At 41.4% G+C, this 17475-nt stretch overlaps 1 long non-coding RNA gene across 1 annotated transcript; it reads right to left on the bottom strand.

The window, feature by feature from the left end:
* Positions 1-10886: 10886 nt before the first annotated feature.
* Positions 10887-11874, bottom strand: LOC126619744 (uncharacterized). The gene is made up of 3 exons (XR_007622136.1): positions 11591-11874; positions 11410-11507; positions 10887-11234 (listed from the first exon to the last, which is right to left on the bottom strand). It is a non-coding gene; the product is annotated as an uncharacterized LOC126619744 (long non-coding RNA).
* Positions 11875-17475: the final 5601 nt, after the last annotated feature.

Here is a 17475-nt window from a genome sequence, read left to right on the forward strand (position 1 = left end):
TTTCTAATAACTTCACCACCAACTAAAGAATATTCACAACTTTAAATTAGAATTACTTAGGCGTGACACTTAATTGTCAATTGACATCGGTATGATTTATTTTAGAATTTATAGATTTCGCACCTTCGACGACTGTTGGCAGGTAAACTCGAACTTCGATAAGGCGACACATATAACGAAATTGTGAATTGAGGCAACCACCACAAGGTCTATTTTGTATAGACGTTTTATGTAATTTTATTTTGTTTATTTACTAATGGTTTACATGTGATCAAATGAGAGTCCATACTTTTTATTCGATGGAGAAAATTTTCAGTGTGTTTTGAACACGAGATGATGCGCTATATGCAGTGGCGAAGTCATGTGAGGGTGAGGAGTGGCGGCCGCCACTTCCCTTGTCAAAAAACATGACTGGAGCTCTGGTTCAACCCCTCCCCTCGCCGAAAAACCTAACTGGTTCAACCCTTCCAGACCGGAGGGGAGAGCTTTGAGGATGAGATGAGGTGGGACTGACGGAAAGAGGCTGGAAAAGAAGACGAGAGTGAGGTTGTAGGACGGCAGAGGTTGAAGAGGTGAGGGTTGGTCAGCCATGTCTGGTGGGGTTTATGGGAGGAAGAAGAATGTTGTTTGGTTATCAAGTTATGGGAGCAAGTAGGATGTTTGGTTATCAAAATAGCAGGAGCTTGGAGCAATCAAATGGACAGGTGTATCATTTCTATTAAGCTATATAATGGTCAGTAAAAATGGTTTACCGACCTATCAGTAGGCAAGTATTATCCGTTTGGTTATCAGGATAGCAAGAATTTGGGTGTGAGTTTTAAAGACAGGTGTTGGACAATTATTGGGCCACCTAAGTTAGTAAAAATTGGGTAATGATGCCTTACCCTAGTATTATCCTACTGACCGTTTGTTTACTTTTTTTTTTCTCTCTTAAAATATTGTGTTGATCACTACTTCTCTTCCGGTCTTCATCTTTCTCCCCCACTTGTTTGTTTACCTATTTCTCCCCCTTTTTTTATCTCTTCTGACCCCACCTTTTTTTGTGATTTATTAACCCATATCTCTCTTCTTTTTTTCTTTCTTTTTATTCTTGTATGTATTTTTATTTTCTCTTTTAAGATTCCTACCGTATTTATCTTAAACTCTCACATTATTTATAAATATTGTATCACTTTTTTAAAATAATGTAAATATTGTTTAATGTTTATCTTATGATAATTTAAAGGGAGTTTTAATGAAAAGGGCTTGGGGCAACTTTTTCTTAATAAAAAACCATTAACAACTTTTATTTAATGAAAAGGGCTTGACATTTAATGAAAATGACACAAGTCATACAACAGGCAAAAAAAAAAACAAAAGTCCCACGGGCTGAAGCAAAGCCCAGCATGCAACATCAATTTTTTCTTCCAGCTTTGTCCCTGACAGATGTTAACCAAAATCTGTTAATATAACTTTATATTATTTACGAAATTGCCATCGAACCCAAAAGTCAAATAAAACAAAAACTAATTCATTTTCAACTTTTTTTTTTCCTGAAACGGTTGCAATCATTCCACCAATTGAAAACCCATATCATGACAATTTTTATTCCCAATTTGATAATTTATTTTAACATTTGCTCTAAAGCTGGCAACCCACTTTTGTTACTTGAGAATAGCTAGAACAAAATAACCATTCACTAGACCATAACTGCCATAGATCTATAATTAACTTTTTTTATTTACAGGTCATGTTTAACATTCTTTAGGAATAAAAATTGCCATGTTGTTTATTCCAAATATTTATTCACCTTTGACCCGAGCTTTAATGAAAAAGGTTTTTTCAGACTTTTTATTAACCAAAAATCATTTACTAACTTTATTTAATAAAAAGGACTTAAACTTTAATGAAAAATGACAAAAACTAGAAAGAACAACCAAAACAAGGAAGCCTCACGTGCAAAATAAGAAATTCATTTTGCATCCATGCCCCTGCCTTCCGTCAGCCCACTTTTGTTAGAATTAAATTTTCATTTATTTACAAATATGCAATTTTCTAGAGGATTCGTCAAAAATAAAAAAATAAAAAAAACTTTTGCCAGTCGATACCAATTAACCCCCAACATAATTAAGTATCTCCAATTCCTAGCCTCGCCTCTCATCAAATAAATTCAAAAAAAATTTAAATTCCACAAATCACTACACAATAATGAACTTTAGATTGGAAAATGACATAATTTCACGGAGTGTATCACATTGCACATTCACTTGTATAATCCAAACTTCTACACAAATCACTACAAAATAATGAAGGTTAAAGGAAGATTTCTTGGATCAGTGAAACTTAAAGTGCGAGACTCACATCAACATTTATGATTATGTTTTTTTTTTATTATGTTTGGTCTGAATTATGTTTGGAAATTAGTTTATGATTATGTTTGGTCTGAATTATATTTGGAAGTCTCATGCAATTGCCTTGGATCTATCTCATTATAAAATTGAACTCTCGTGTGTGTGTGTGTGTGTGTGTGTATAGTGTTCCGTTTGAGAAATAATCAGTGTTTAGTTTTACAAAACAGTGATAGTACTAGTGTTCTGTTTAATAAATAGTCAGTGTTAGAGTGATAGTACTAGTGTTCCGTTTAATAAATAGTCAATGTTTAGTTTACGAAACAGTGATAGTACTAGTGTTCCGTTTGATAAATAGTTAGTGTTTAGTTTACAAAACAGTGATAATACTAGTGTTCATTTGATAAATAATCAATGTTTAGTTTACGAAACAGTGATAGTACTAATGTTCCGTTTAAGAAATAATCAGTGTTTAGTTTACGAAACAGTGATAGTACTAGTGTTCGGTTTTAGAAATAGTCAGTGCTTAGTTTACTAGTGTTCGGTTTTAGAAATAGTCAGTGTTTAGTTTACTAGTGTTCAGTTTTAGAAATAGTCAGTGTTTAGTATACGAAACAGTGATAGTACTGTTGTTCGTTTGATAAATAGTCAGTGTTTAGTTTACGAAATAGTGATAGTACTATTGTTCCGTTTAAGAAATAGTCAGTTTTTAGTTTACGAAACAGTGATAGTACTATTGTTCGTTTGATCAATAGTCAATGTTTAGTTTACGAAACAATGATAGTACTAGTGTTCCGTTTAAGAAATAGTCAGTGTTTAGTTTACGAAACAATGATAATACTAGTGTTCTGTTTGAGAAATAATCAGTGTTTTGTTTACGAAACAGTGATAGTACTAGTGTTCCGTTTAATAAATAGTCAGTGTTTAATTTACGAAACAGTGATAGTACTAGTGTTCTGTTTAAGAATTAGTCAATGTTTAGTTTACGAAACAGTGATAGTACTATTGTTCGTTTAATAAATAGTCAGTGTTTAGTTTACGAAACAATGATAGTACTAGTGTTCCGTTTAAGAAATAGTCAGTGTTTAGTTTACGAAATAGTGATAGTACTAGTTCCGTTTAATAAATAGTAAGTGTTTAGTTTACGAAACAGTGATAGTACTAGTGAATCAAAGACTTTTAATATGGTGATACGAAAAAATGGTGAATTCGAATTGTTTGTACCATACTTGACCAATCCCGAAACTACCGAGCACCGGCCAACGCTATACTGTCAAGGACCCAGAAGAGTTCCCCTCCGACCAGGAGGCCAATCACTACTCGACACGTGTCAAGATTAGAAGCCAATCAGAGCGCAGCACGTGTCGACATCAAGAACCAATCATAACATGACACATGTCAATGTGACAAAGCTACAAGTTTTTCTATAAATAGGGGTCATTCCCCCACAATATTGCCTAATGCCATTTTGTGTTAAATCATTCACAAGAACTCACTAAATTGAGAGCTTGATCCTTTGTACTTGTGTAAGCCCTTCACTACTAATAAGAACTCCTCTACTCCGTGGACGTAGCCAATCTGGGTGAACCACGTACATCATGTGTTTGCTTCTCTGTCTCTATTCATTTATGTACTTATCCTCACTAGTGACTGAAGCAACCAAGCAACCAAGCGAAGGTCACAAAACCTGACACTTTCTGTTGTACCAAAGTCTTCGCTGATTTTGTGCATCAACATTTGGCGCCGTCTGTGGGAAACGACACTTATTCCTACTCTCTTCAGCTGTGTCAAGCTGGTTTCTATCATTCGTACACTTTCTTTTGATCAGGCATCCCTCTCCAGCATGGGAAGCGAAGGAAGCCACAGCACACAGAATGACACCCCCCTTGCACATAGTGCGAAACAACGAAAGAAGGAAGGAAAACGAGTTCTTCTTCAAGCTAAAGTCGATGAGTTGGAAGCTCAGAACAACAAGATAGCAATGAGGAATGAGGTCCTCCAGGAGCAATATGAGAAGCTCTTCGAGACACTCCACGAAGCTAGGCAAGCTCAGACACGCGAGCTTGTTGCCCCCGTGGAAGTCAACCATCAACTGGGTGCCCTCTAACATGGAGGGTCACATGCATTCGACATAGATATCCCTGATAGGGAACAGATTACCCCTCGACTTGATAATCAACATGAGGCTTCTCTTAACCCAGTTGCTTCGACCCGAACCATGAGAAGTGGAGGGAGACACCTCTTTGCTGAAGGGGCAGAAGGATCGAAAGCCGTCTTTCGCGATTGTCGGGATTTCCTGAAGCAACGTCGAGAGAATTCCATCCATATAAGCTCAAAGATTAATGACCCAAGGATTTCTGAGAGACTCGGTCCCCTGCCACGGCCCAAGCCGGCCACCAATTTGGGGAAGGGGCAACAAGTCCCAGAGAGACATGAGGGTACAGGGGACTCAGAGGTGTTCCGACAGACATACCCTGGAAGCCAGTACAGCGAGTCCAGGGAAAAATCACATGCCCTTGATCAAACCTTCCTAATTCCAAGAGGAGATGGAGATTTACGAAAGAAAGCTCCAGTGACACATAACTCCGCTCAGGACCCCCTTGTCCTACAACTTCTTGAGGAAGTAAACAAGTTGAAGGCTGAACGTCAGGCTGAAATACCTGACTGGAACCAACCCAGGCCTGGCCCTCTTACAAGGAGGATCCTCAACACCCCCCTTCAAGCAAAGACAAAGCAAAAGCTTGGCTTGCAACTTTATACTGGAAAATAGGACCCGATTGAGCACCTTAACCTCTTTGAATCCACCATGGCATACCGGATGCACACCGACGAAGAGCGATGTCTTCTCTTCCCCTCCACCCTCTCTAGTGGAGCTCTAAATTGGTATTGTCGTCTTACACCTGAGACGGTAGACTCATTTGAGGAATTGAGGAAACTATTTGTTTCCCAACACATTTTCCAAACCGATCGCTTGCACTCTGCAGATGACTTGTACACTATCCGCCAGAAGCCAGACGAGTCATTACGTATGTATGTTGGCCGCTTCAGCCATGAATACTCCCGGTGTGCCGAGGCAGACGACAAGACTGCCCTCAAAGCCTTCACGGCAGGCCTACGTGATTGTTTCTTTAAATACATGATCAATGCCAATACTTGGAAGACTTACTCTGAGGTGATGGCGCAGGCTTATAACCATGCCTCCGCCGAGGCAAAGACATATCAGGAGAAACCCCCTACAACCATCTTTTATCAACAAGTGGGAGGTGGAAGCCAGACTCACCTAAATGAGAAGACCTCGACTTTCCAAACAGCAGTGGCACCTCCCCATGCCTTGCATAATGCTTCACCGAATCAACAGACATATCAATTTCAAGGCAAGAGGAAGGATTTCCATCCTCACCACTCTCCTTTCAGTAAAAAGAGTAAGGGACACTATCCCGATAACCAAGGGTATCGCCACAATAACGCTCGCCCCCAGGCAGTCAATGCAGTGGGTCAAACCCGCGTCAAGATACCCCCTACCCCAAGGTATGAGACATACACGCCCTTGAATGCCACATGCGCGGCCATTTACCCCAGCATAGCTCACCTGATACCAAAGCCAAAGCCGAGGCACCCAGATTACACGCCCCCGAATAACGCGGGCATGTTTTGTTGCTACCATGAGCATAACGGCCATGATAGCGAGAAATGTATCATCCTCCGTGATCGTATTGAAGCTTTGGCACGAGAAGGAAAAATTGATCAATTCCTCCTTCACCCTCAAAGGGATAACCGTAACCAACGCCAGGTGAATGTCATATATTCCATAAGTGGCGGCACACCCATATCTGAATCTTCCAATAGGGCCATGAAAAACAGTGAACGAATTCTGAGGCCTGGTCACCAAGTGTTTCACGTGGAAGACATCAGGGGATGGAAGTATCAAAAGCCTAACTGGGATCCGATATGTTTCTACCCTGAGGAAGAAAGAGGCATCATCTACCCTCATAACGACCCATTGATCGTGGAGGCTCACATAGCCAACTTTGATGTTCGACGAATCCTCGTAGACACAGGGGCTTCGGTCAATATCATGTTTGCCGAAGCTTTCAGGGCACTCAGTGTAGCTGAACACTTGCTCGATCGCTCGATTTCTCCTCTGATAAGCTTCTCCGGTGATATCGTGCAACCCTTAGGGAGCATACATTTACCCTTTACTATTGGTACAGGCCCTTACACGGCTACCATTACCACTAACTTCCTAGTGGTTGACTGCCCAACGGCATACAATGTCATCTTTGGGCGCACAGGCATCAATGATCTCAAGGCTATGGTATCCACGCATATGCTGTTGATGAAATTTCCAACCCCCCATGGCAACGGCTACATCAGAGGAGATCAGCTTAGTGCACGATCATGTTACAACACTTCAGTTAAGCAACAACACTTGCCCGGACCCAAGGAAACCCTGTCTGTACATGACCAAGTCACAAAGACCAGCCTAGATGAAGCGAACTTGGATCTTCCTGATAGCAACAATCAACCCGATGATCCTCGAGATGACTCTTTCACCCAGCAAGCCCAACCTGCTGAAGAGTTGGAGAAGGTACCTATCTCAAGAGATTATCCAGATCGCATGGTGAAGATTGGCACCACATTGTCACCACCTCTTCGGTTAGCATTGATATCTTTTTTGAAAGAGAACACTGAAGTCTTCGCCTGGTCATACGAGGACATGCCAGGCATCTCTCCCGATGTCATCTGTCATCGTTTGAGTATTGACCCCAAGATCAAGCCAGTGAGACAGAAGCGAAGATCTTATGACGCTGAACAATACGAGGCAATGAAAGCAGAAGTTGAAAAACTCAAAGGCATAGGCTTTGTCCGCGAAGTCAATTACCCGACATGGGTAGCAAATGTGGTCCTTGTTAAGAAAAATCCGACCAAAGAAAGTCTTTTGCTTCAAAAGGTCTTGTGGAGAATGTGTGTTGACTACACCGACCTAAACAAAGGGTGTCCGAAAGATAGCTTCCCTCTTCCTCTTATTGACAGACTTATAGACTCTACGGCCGGGTGTGAACTCCTGAGCTTCATGGATGCTTACTCAGGATACAACCAAATCCTCATGAACCCTTCGGATCAAGAACACACAGCCTTCACTACCGACAGAAGACTATACTGCTATAAAGTCATGCCTTTCGGCCTAAAGAATGCAGGAGCGACTTATCAGAGACTAGTCAACTCAATGTTCGCCGAGCAGATTGGGAAGAGCATGGAAGTTTACGTTGATGATATGTTAGTCAAGAGCAAACATGCTGACCAACACATCACCAACCTATCTGAAACTTTCACTATTTTGAAGAGGTATCGAATGAGGTTAAACCCCAACAAATGTGCCTTCGGCGTAGGCTCTGGCAAATTCTTAGGTTTCATGATTAGCCAACGAGGCATTGAAGCTAATCCCGAGAAGATCAAAGCAATCCTCGACATGAAGGAACCGGTAACTTTAAAGGACATCCAGAGCCTTACTGGCAAGGTGGCAGCCTTAACCAGGTTCATTTCTAAGGCCACAGACAAATGTGCTCCCTTTTTTAAAGCACTTAAGGGAAGTAGGAAGTACATTACATGGACTGATGAATGTGCCGAGGCATTCAAAAACCTCAAGGAGTACATGAGTAAAGCCCCTCTACTCTCCAAGCCCGAGGTAGGAGACATTCTCATTATCTACCTATTGGTATCAGCTTCAGCCGTAAGTTCCGTTCTCATTCGAAAGGATGGGAATATTTAGCGACCTGTCTACTACGCTAGCAAAGCCTTACAAGATGCGGAGACACGGTACTCTAACATTGAGAAATTGGCTCTGGCATTGGTCATGTCTACTCGAAAACTCCGCCCTTACTTCCAAGCGCACTCCATCATCGTGCTTACCAATTATCCTCTTCGACAGATACTCCAAAGTCCTGACACTTCAGGGCGAATGATCAAATGGGCAATAGCGTTGGGTGAGTTTGACATCTCCTACCAACCAAAGCCAGCTGAGAAGGGCCAAGCAGTGGCAGACTTCATTGCCGACTTCACATATCCGGTTGACATTGCTTCTACACCTGAAGCAGTGGCTTCATTACCCCCGGAAGCTCAGAAGATAGAACCAACAACCCCAGCATGGAGTCTGTATGTTGATGGCTCATCCAACCAACAGGGCTGTGGAGCGGGACTAGTCTTGACTACGCCCGACAAAGTAGCAATGGAGTATGCTCTTCGTTTCAAATTCAAGGCATCAAACAATGAGGCCGAGTATGAAGCCCTTCTAGCAGGATTACGTTTGGCCAAACACCTCGGGGTTAAACAAATTGATATTTTCAGTGACTCCCAATTAGTGGTCAACCAGGTTACCAACAACTTTGATGCTAAGGACAGCTCCATGGCAGCATATCTTGCGCAAACACAACTTTTGCTCAAGCACTTCCACTACCAGATCACCCAAGTTCCTCGAGCGGCAAACAGTCATGCAGACGCCCTGGCTCGCCTCGCCTCAGCTGTGGAAGACAAGATTGGAAGAAAAATTCATGTCGAACTGTTGGCAACACCAAGCACCATGGCCGCAGAAGTATGCAACTTACAACAGGGGGATAGTTGGATCACCCCAATCTATAATTTCCTTGCTCATGGCACCCTCCCAAATGATAAAGTCCAGGCTAAGCAAATTCGATACAAGTCTACCCGCTACCTGATCCTCAATGATCAACTCTATAAGCGAGGTTTTAGCCTGCCATACTTAAGGTGTCTTACGCCTGCCGAGGCGGAAATCGTCCTTCGGGAAATACATGAGGGAGTCTGTGGAGATCATGCTGGATCTCGGTCCCTAGCACACAAGACTTTTCGCCAAGGATATTACTAGCCAACACTCCACCAGGATGCCATCAAAGTATCCCGCTCATGTGACAAATGTCAACGATATGCAACTATTCCTCATTCCCCTCCAGAGCCTCTTACTCCTATGATCAGCCCTTGGCCCTTCGCCCAGTGGGGACTTGATTTGATCGGCCCAATGCCGGCAGGGAAGGGCAAAGTCTGTTACGCTGTCGTTGCAGTGGACTACTTCACAAAGTGGGCCGAAGTAGAACCCTTGGCAACCATTACTGAGGCAAAGATAGAAGACTTCGTGTGGAAGAACATCCTTTGTAGATTCGGCATTCCCAATGCGATAGTCACTGACAATGGGCGACAGTTTGACAACAAGAAGTTCAGGTTGTTCTGCTCTAAGTTCAACATCAACTTATGCTTTGCCTCTCCAGCTCATCCCCAGTCTAATGGACAAGTTGAGGCCATCAACAAAATAATCAAGCGCACTTTGAAAACCAGCTTGGACAAAGCTAAAGGCTGTTAGCCAGAATTTGTACCCCAAGTTCTTTGGTCATATCGCACTTCATATCGGACTTCAACAGGAGAAACTCCATTCTCACTTGCCTTTGGCACAGAGGCGGTTGTCCCTGTTGAGCTCGAGCAAGCAACATTCCGAGTCCAGAACTACATTCAAAGTGAAAATGACAAACAACTCACCCTCAACTTGGATTTAGTCGAGGAACACAGAAACCAAGCTCACTTGAGGAATGTCGCCTACAAGCAGCGCATCTCCAACTATTATGACTCTAGGGTCAAGCCTCGTTCTTTCAAAATAGGAGACTGGGTCTTAAAGAAAAGATTACTCTACGACAGAGTCCCGAGTGAAGGCACACTTAGTCCAAACTGGGATGGACCGTATGAAGTCATTGGCATCAGTCGCCCTGGCTCTTACACACTTAGAAGCTCCGATGGCAAGACCCTTGGCCATCCATGGAACGCTGATCACTTGAAGTACTACTACAAATAGACTCACGATGTACAAGTGTTGAGCTATAGCCGTTCGGCATCCTATGTAATGAAGGTCATTTGGCAATGAATTCAATAAAGAGGTAATTTAGCCAACTCAGCCCTCACTCTTTTACATTCATAGCAAGCGATGCCGGAACCCTTCTCAATCAGAAAGCAATCCGTCTTCCACAGTCACTACAAAACAAGCAAATGAAGACCGTGTCAAGCGCCAAAAAAAAAAAAAAAAAAAAAAAAAAAAAAAAACAGCTTCATCCAAAAAGCTTCACCCGAAAAGCTTCACCTCCAAAGCTTCACCCACAAAACTTCACCTAAAAAGCTTCACCCAAAAAGCTTCACCCGAAAAGCTTCACCTCCAAAGCTTCACCCACAAAGTTTCACCTAAAAAGCTTCACCCACAAAGCTTCACCCAAAAAAAAACTTCACCCGAAAAGCTTCACTTAAAAAAGCTTCATCTACAAAGCTTCACCATCAAAGCTTCACCTTGAAAGCTTCATCTACAAAGCTTCAACACCAAAGCTTCACCTACAAAGCTTCAACACAAAACCTTGCTCCAAATAAACAAATTTTGTTCACAAAACCCAAGATGCCCTTGAACTTGTACAAAAACACTTGGGTAAACATAAACATTTTTTGTTTTACACCCACAAGGGCCCAAAATTTTCCTTCTTATTTATTCACTTATATATGTTCCCAAACATATTATAATAGATCCAACAACAAGCCAAAGTCCCAAGTTTCATAATGGACAAAAGTACAAGCAATTCATCAATAATGAAGGTGCTACAAAAATTGGAATCTGCCCCAAAATAGAAATCCAACCCAAGAGACTTTTTCTCTCTCTCCCTCTTCCGCCTCCTTTCATCTATCAAATTTCTGCAACCTCTGCTCTTCTCCAATGGAGCTGAATTTTGGACACCCTATAGTTCTTGAGCATATGAACAACTTTCAAGAAGGAACCATTTCTGTTTGAGCGACGGAAATTAAAGTGTTGAAGCTCCAAACATGACAGTCGGATTCTTGCAGATTTCGAAGCTGCTGTGATGTTTCGAAGATCTGGAAATATTTAACCATTAGTTCATTCTGAATTTTTGATATGTTATGAAAGAGACGATGAGGAACAACTTCAATGAAGAAAGCATGCCGATCTGAACAATAGAAAATGGAGTTTCGAAGCTCACAACAAATCTGACGGGTTGACAGAAAAATAATAACCAGTCATTCATCATACCTGGATTTCTGGAGTTATACTGCTCCGAGGGATCTCAAATTTGGATATGTTGTAGTTCACGAGCTGAGGAACAACTTCAATGAAGAAAGCATACCGATCTGAACAAGAGAAAATGGAGTTTCGAAGCTCACAACAAATCTGACGGGTTGACAGAAAAATAATAACCAGTCATTCATCATACCTGGATTTCTGGAGTTATACTGCTCCGAGGGATCTCAAATTTGGATATGTTGTAGTTCACAAGCTGAGGAACAACTTCGATGAAGAAAGTATGTTGATCTGAACAAGAGAAAATGGAGTTTCGAAGCTCACAACAAGTCTGACGGATTAACAGAACATTGATGAACAGTTACTCATCATACTTGAATTTCTGAAGTTGTACTACTCCGATGGATCTCAAATTTGGATATGTTGTAGTTCACAAGATAAGGAAAAACTTTCATGAAGACAACTTTGCAATCTGAGCTATAGAGAAAGGTGTTATCTTGCATCCACTCAGGCTGATTAGTGGAAACGAAAAGCAATTCCACCAAAGAAAAGATGAAAAAGAGAGAAAAGCTACTAATTGCACTTGATCTTGTCTAGTCAATAGCATGCAGCATCAAACACACAAAAGTTGGAAATATTTTAAGATAAAGCATATACGAATGTGTGACATCGAAACAAGAATTCGTTACTTTGACAAATTAGTAACACGCGAGACACCTCATTCGACAACTCTCTTCGCCTGAAGACTTGGGGGACTCCCACCATATGCTACTGCACCTTGATACTCGGCAGTCTCACAACCACTCAGTGACTTGGATTTTTCAAGTCTCCAACCGAGAAGTTTTCCTCACTCGGGAAATTAAGGGAACACTACCTCAAACTACATGCTTCACTCACAAAGCTTCAACAATACAGGTTTCAACAAAAGCAAAAATTCAAAGAACTTTATGAAGAAGGCTTTGGTGTATTTAACACAATATGTTGAAATGAAGCAAAGCTTATTTATTAATATTTTCGATAAGCCACAAATATGTACATATATATGAGTCAAAATAAACAAACAAAAGGGAGCCTTCACAAAGGTTGCTTAGGGGAAGTCTCAGCAGTCGGTAGAGCCCCAGAAAGAGAAAGCACCGGAGGGTGGTTATCCGGAGCCTCAATACTTGACAAAACCCCAGAAGGAGGAGGCATTGAAGGTTCATCATTTGAAGCTTCATTACCAGGTACAACCCTAGAGGACGAAGGCAATAAATGCTTTTGGAACAAACCCACAAACCGCTGATGATCAAGTAAAACCTTACCATCAGATTCCTTCATCTGGTCAAGCTTCCTCTTCATGTTTGTAGCATAGTCATGGGCGAGCCGGTGCAACTGCTTATTCTCATGCTTGAGCCCTCTAATCTCCTGTTTGAGACTCATCACTTCAGCAGCCAATGATTCAACTTGGCGGGTTCTAGAAAATAGGCGTTGGGCCATATTAGACACAGAACCTGCACACTGAACACTAAGAGCCAGAGAGTCCTTAACAGCCAACTCATCAGACCGTTTGGAAAGTAGTCTATTATCTTTGGGAGTGAGAAGGTTCCTGGCCACCACTGCAGCGGTCATATCATTCTTCATCACAGAATCCCCAACGGTAAGAGGACCAGTAGGGGATATGAAGGATGGGCGCCATATGTTGTCTGGAGAAGGCGTGGCTGTCTCTTCTCCAAGGTTCAAGTCAAAACGACGGTCGGAGGGTCCAGACATTTTCAAATGTGTTGAAGAAGGAAGAGGTCAGACAAATCAAGATCTTAGAAGTGCAAGAAATGAGCTTCTACTGGTAGAGATTCAAGTGTGCTGTGGAACTTAATGCCAGCCTCTATAAAAATCTGCACTCGACGGAGCTTCAGAAATCGAAGAGGCGTTTGCTTTCTCAAAAGCTGGGCTGCTCAGAGACCACGAGGGCCGATCTCAGAAATCGAAGAGGCGTTTGCTTTCTCAAAAGCTGGGCTGCTCAGAGACCACGAGGGCCGATCTCAGAAATCGAAGAGGCGTTTGCTTTCTCAAAAGCTGGACTGCTCAGAGACCACGAGGGCCGATCTCAGAAATCGAAGAAGCACCTGCTTTTTCAGCCTCGTCAGCACCTGTCACATGCACAATCAGCTTTGCGGAAATTACGGGCACTCTGTCGAAGATTTCTGGTGAAGTAGAAAGCACGTGAATCTTACTGTTCAATCACCGCTCTCCATATGCACCATCAACTCCTCGGGTACCACATATAACTTTGTCAAAGATCTCTGACAAAGTTTAGGCACGAGAATTTCGAAGTTCCAGCTACCCTACTATTACCCATAAGGGTAAAGGAACAGCATCACTGCTTGACAACTAGAAAGTCCCTATGTGTGTCGACCTCCGTGTTTTGCGGCAAGACAGGTTGGCAAGAACGTCCAACCTTTACTCACATTCGAGAAAAGACTCCCAACATAATTACTTTCTCAAAAACCGGAGTAGCACCGCTTTCCGAATCTCGAGAGTCAGATCCTCGACGGGATTGCTTGTTCGAAAACCGAAGAGGCACAACTCTCAGAACTTCGAGAGCCAGATTTCCTTAGATAAAGCTTGTCTGTAATCTTCACACGTAATATCAGCTTTCCAGATACCACATACCACTTTTTCAAAGTGCTCTGACAAAATTAAAACACGTGAAACTGGCAGCTCCCACTACATTGCTGTGACCAAGAAGGGTAAAGGAATAGCATTACTACTTGTTATTGGGAAATCCCTATATACATTGACCTCCCTCCTCAACGGACAGGCAAACCTGCAAAAATGCTCAACCCTTTCTCGCATTCGAAAAGGCACCCTCAACATAACCTCTCGAAATACTCAGCTTTATTTCCCCCCGATAATACCTCAGCAAATAAGCCACACCAAGAACAAGAGTATCTCATATCATCAGGGTCGAAAGCAAGAGTATCCCATATCATGCTTTCTCCCTATCTTTGTCTTTGTCCTTGTCCACACCTGCAGGACAAGGAGAAAGAGAGCAGTTAGTCGGAACCTGAAATCAAACCTCCAATTTGGAACTGACTGCCTGGAGCCTTTGCCTGGTTGCTTACTTAGCATTGCTCTCGAGTACTCATCCTCAACTGCTGTCAAGGTCACGAATTCCACCGGCAAATACCTCATGACAGTTGATCAGATATTGGCTCTTTACACTGAAGCTGCCAAGCGGGGATGAGTCACTACGAAGGAATGTTCTGAAGGACCATTTAAATGCAAAGGTTGCACACCACTTCTGCCATGCAAAAGATTGAAGCAGAAGGTTCAACGGTGGGCTGAAACAGATCACTACAGCACGACACCTTTCCATACCACATTCATTATTCCGTCAACAGCAAAAGTATCCCATATCATCAAGGTCGAACGTACTCTAGATTTGATGGACTTGTTTTGACCCTCAAATTTTTGAGTTGGCCTTATACTCTGAAGGGCACCAGAAAACCCTCCAGCACAGTTCAAGAATAAGCCTGTGGAAAGTTACTTCTTCAAAAGCAAAAGTATCTCATATCATCTCTTATCCATTTGCTTCTCCTTATCCTGGCAGTTGAATGAGAGACAAGGAGAAGGAGAACAATCAACCGGAAGCCGAAGTCAAACCTCTGATCCTGGGTTGCTTACTTGGAAGTTTGACTGCTTACCTTGTCTGTCACCTCTTTCGGCAGATCTCCTAGCTCGGCGACTTGGGGGACTCCTACTATAGGGTTTGTATCACACTTGACTAAGCCCGAAACTACAACTAAGCTTCAAGTGAAATTGATACATTACCTTGTGCGTCAACATCAGCTAAATACACCATTCCCGGATGGAGGAAAGGTACTTCCAGAGAAGGGCAGATGAAGATCAGACCACACTTCGGTACTTAGAAGTTTCGTGATTACTCAAGGGATTGGATCTTGCAAGTCCCCAACCGAGGAGTTTCCCTCACTCGGGAACTTAGGGGAGCACTGTTTGTACCATACTTGACCAATCCCGAAACTACCGAGCACCGGCCAACGCTATACTGTCAAGGACCCAGAAGAGTTCCCCTCCGACCAGGAGGCCAATCACTACTCGACACGTGTCAAGATTAGAAGCCAATCAGAGCGCAGCACGTGTCGACATCAAGAACCAATCATAACATGACACATGTCAATGTGACAAAGCTACAAGTTTTTCTATAAATAGGGGTCATTCCCCCACAATATTGCCTAATGCCATTTTGTGTTAAATCATTCACAAGAACTCACTAAATTGAGAGCTTGATCCTTTGTACTTGTGTAAGCCCTTCACTACTAATAAGAACTCCTCTACTCCGTGGACGTAGCCAATCTGGGTGAACCACGTACATCATGTGTTTGCTTCTCTGTCTCTATTCATTTATGTACTTATCCTCACTAGTGACTGAAGCAACCAAGCAACCAAGCGAAGGTCACAAAACCTGACACTTTCTGTTGTACCAAAGTCTTCGCTGATTTTGTGCATCAACACGAATGGAATTGAAAATGAAAATAGAGATTAGGAAGCAACGAACAATTCAACTTGTGATACGAAAGCACTCCATACTCAAGCTGTAAAGGGCTGCAAAGAAGAGACCACCGAAATAGTGGCAATATGAAAAGAAAATTTACAAAACGAAAACATAATACTAAGAATAATTGACAAGGAACAAAAACCAAAGTTGAGATGAATTGAGCTACAAGGAAAGCACTTCACCCTTGCAATTTTCCAAGATAGTTAAAAGATAAAATGTGCGCATGCATCATTGAGAGGGTTCTCGAATATACTATTCTTAAACTGAACATTATATTATTACTATTTCTTAAACTGAACCTAGAACTGAGCACGAGTACTATCATTATTTCTTAAACTGAACATGCATGAAACAAAAACACAATTACAGGGCACCTACAGATACAACAATAACACCACATAAATTTTCATGCACAAATCCATGATTTTCATTCACAAAAAGATGTCAAACCTTCCAAAAACACATGTGTGCTCAGATTATAGTCAGTGCAGTCAAATGTAATTTCTCAAACCAGACTAGACATTGAATCTACATCATAGACAGGGCCGGTCCAGAGATTTTTGAGGCCCGGGGTGACGCCCAAAAAAGTGCCCTAACTTCATATAAGAAAATTATTTATTTTCACACGTAAGACATTGATAAAATTATACTTAGAAAAACACTTCAAACTCAATAATTTAGAAACACAAAAAGACTAATTTATTTTGTATTGAGAGAAGAAAACCAAACAACTCTGCGCTTATAAGTAGATAGATGATGAGTTTTGTTTTCCATTTGAACTTTGAAAGTGTTTTTGCATAAATCATGAGGTGTTTTTTCTTATTTACTAACCTTGTCAATATGGGACTAAAAACATAATGATGTTTTCGAGTCTTTAATTGATATGTATTAGTAATGAATGGGCATTAAATTAAATATTTTGATAACACGTCATATAATTTACAAATTTGCGCAAAAAATTTGGTCTACGTATTACTCATTGTTGAAGATTAGACTTGAATTGAAACAAATATTTAAAAATAACAACTCACATAGCTACTAGCTAGTAACTAAAAATAAATTAACAACCAAACAAAAATGTGTAAAAATTGAAAAAAATAAAAATGCACATAGCATTTCGAACTTAGGACCTGTTGTTAATTTTAAACAACAAAAACCATTGCTTTTAATTAAACTTCTTGATCCTTTAACCAAATTTTATAAATTTATACTCTTATAAAAAGAAATTTGTAAAAATTAGAAAGTAAATAAGCACATGTGATGTTTTGAACTCAAGACCTCTCATTATTTTCAAATGACCAAACCACCTCTTCTACTTAAATTTCTGTGTCATTGAACCAAGTTTTATAAATTTATACTCTTATGAAAACATATATAAATATACCGCCCTAATAATTTTGGTGCCCCCAATATTTTTGGGCCCCGGACGGTTGCCCTGCTTGCACTGGGCTTGGGCCGGCCCTGATCATAGATATAGTCGCCTAAAACCACTGCCCTACCGGAAATACCAAAAAACTTGTTGG

Source organism: Malus sylvestris, chromosome 4 (assembly GCF_916048215.2).
Source record: "Malus sylvestris chromosome 4, drMalSylv7.2, whole genome shotgun sequence".
Lineage (NCBI taxonomy): Eukaryota > Viridiplantae > Streptophyta > Magnoliopsida > Rosales > Rosaceae > Malus > Malus sylvestris.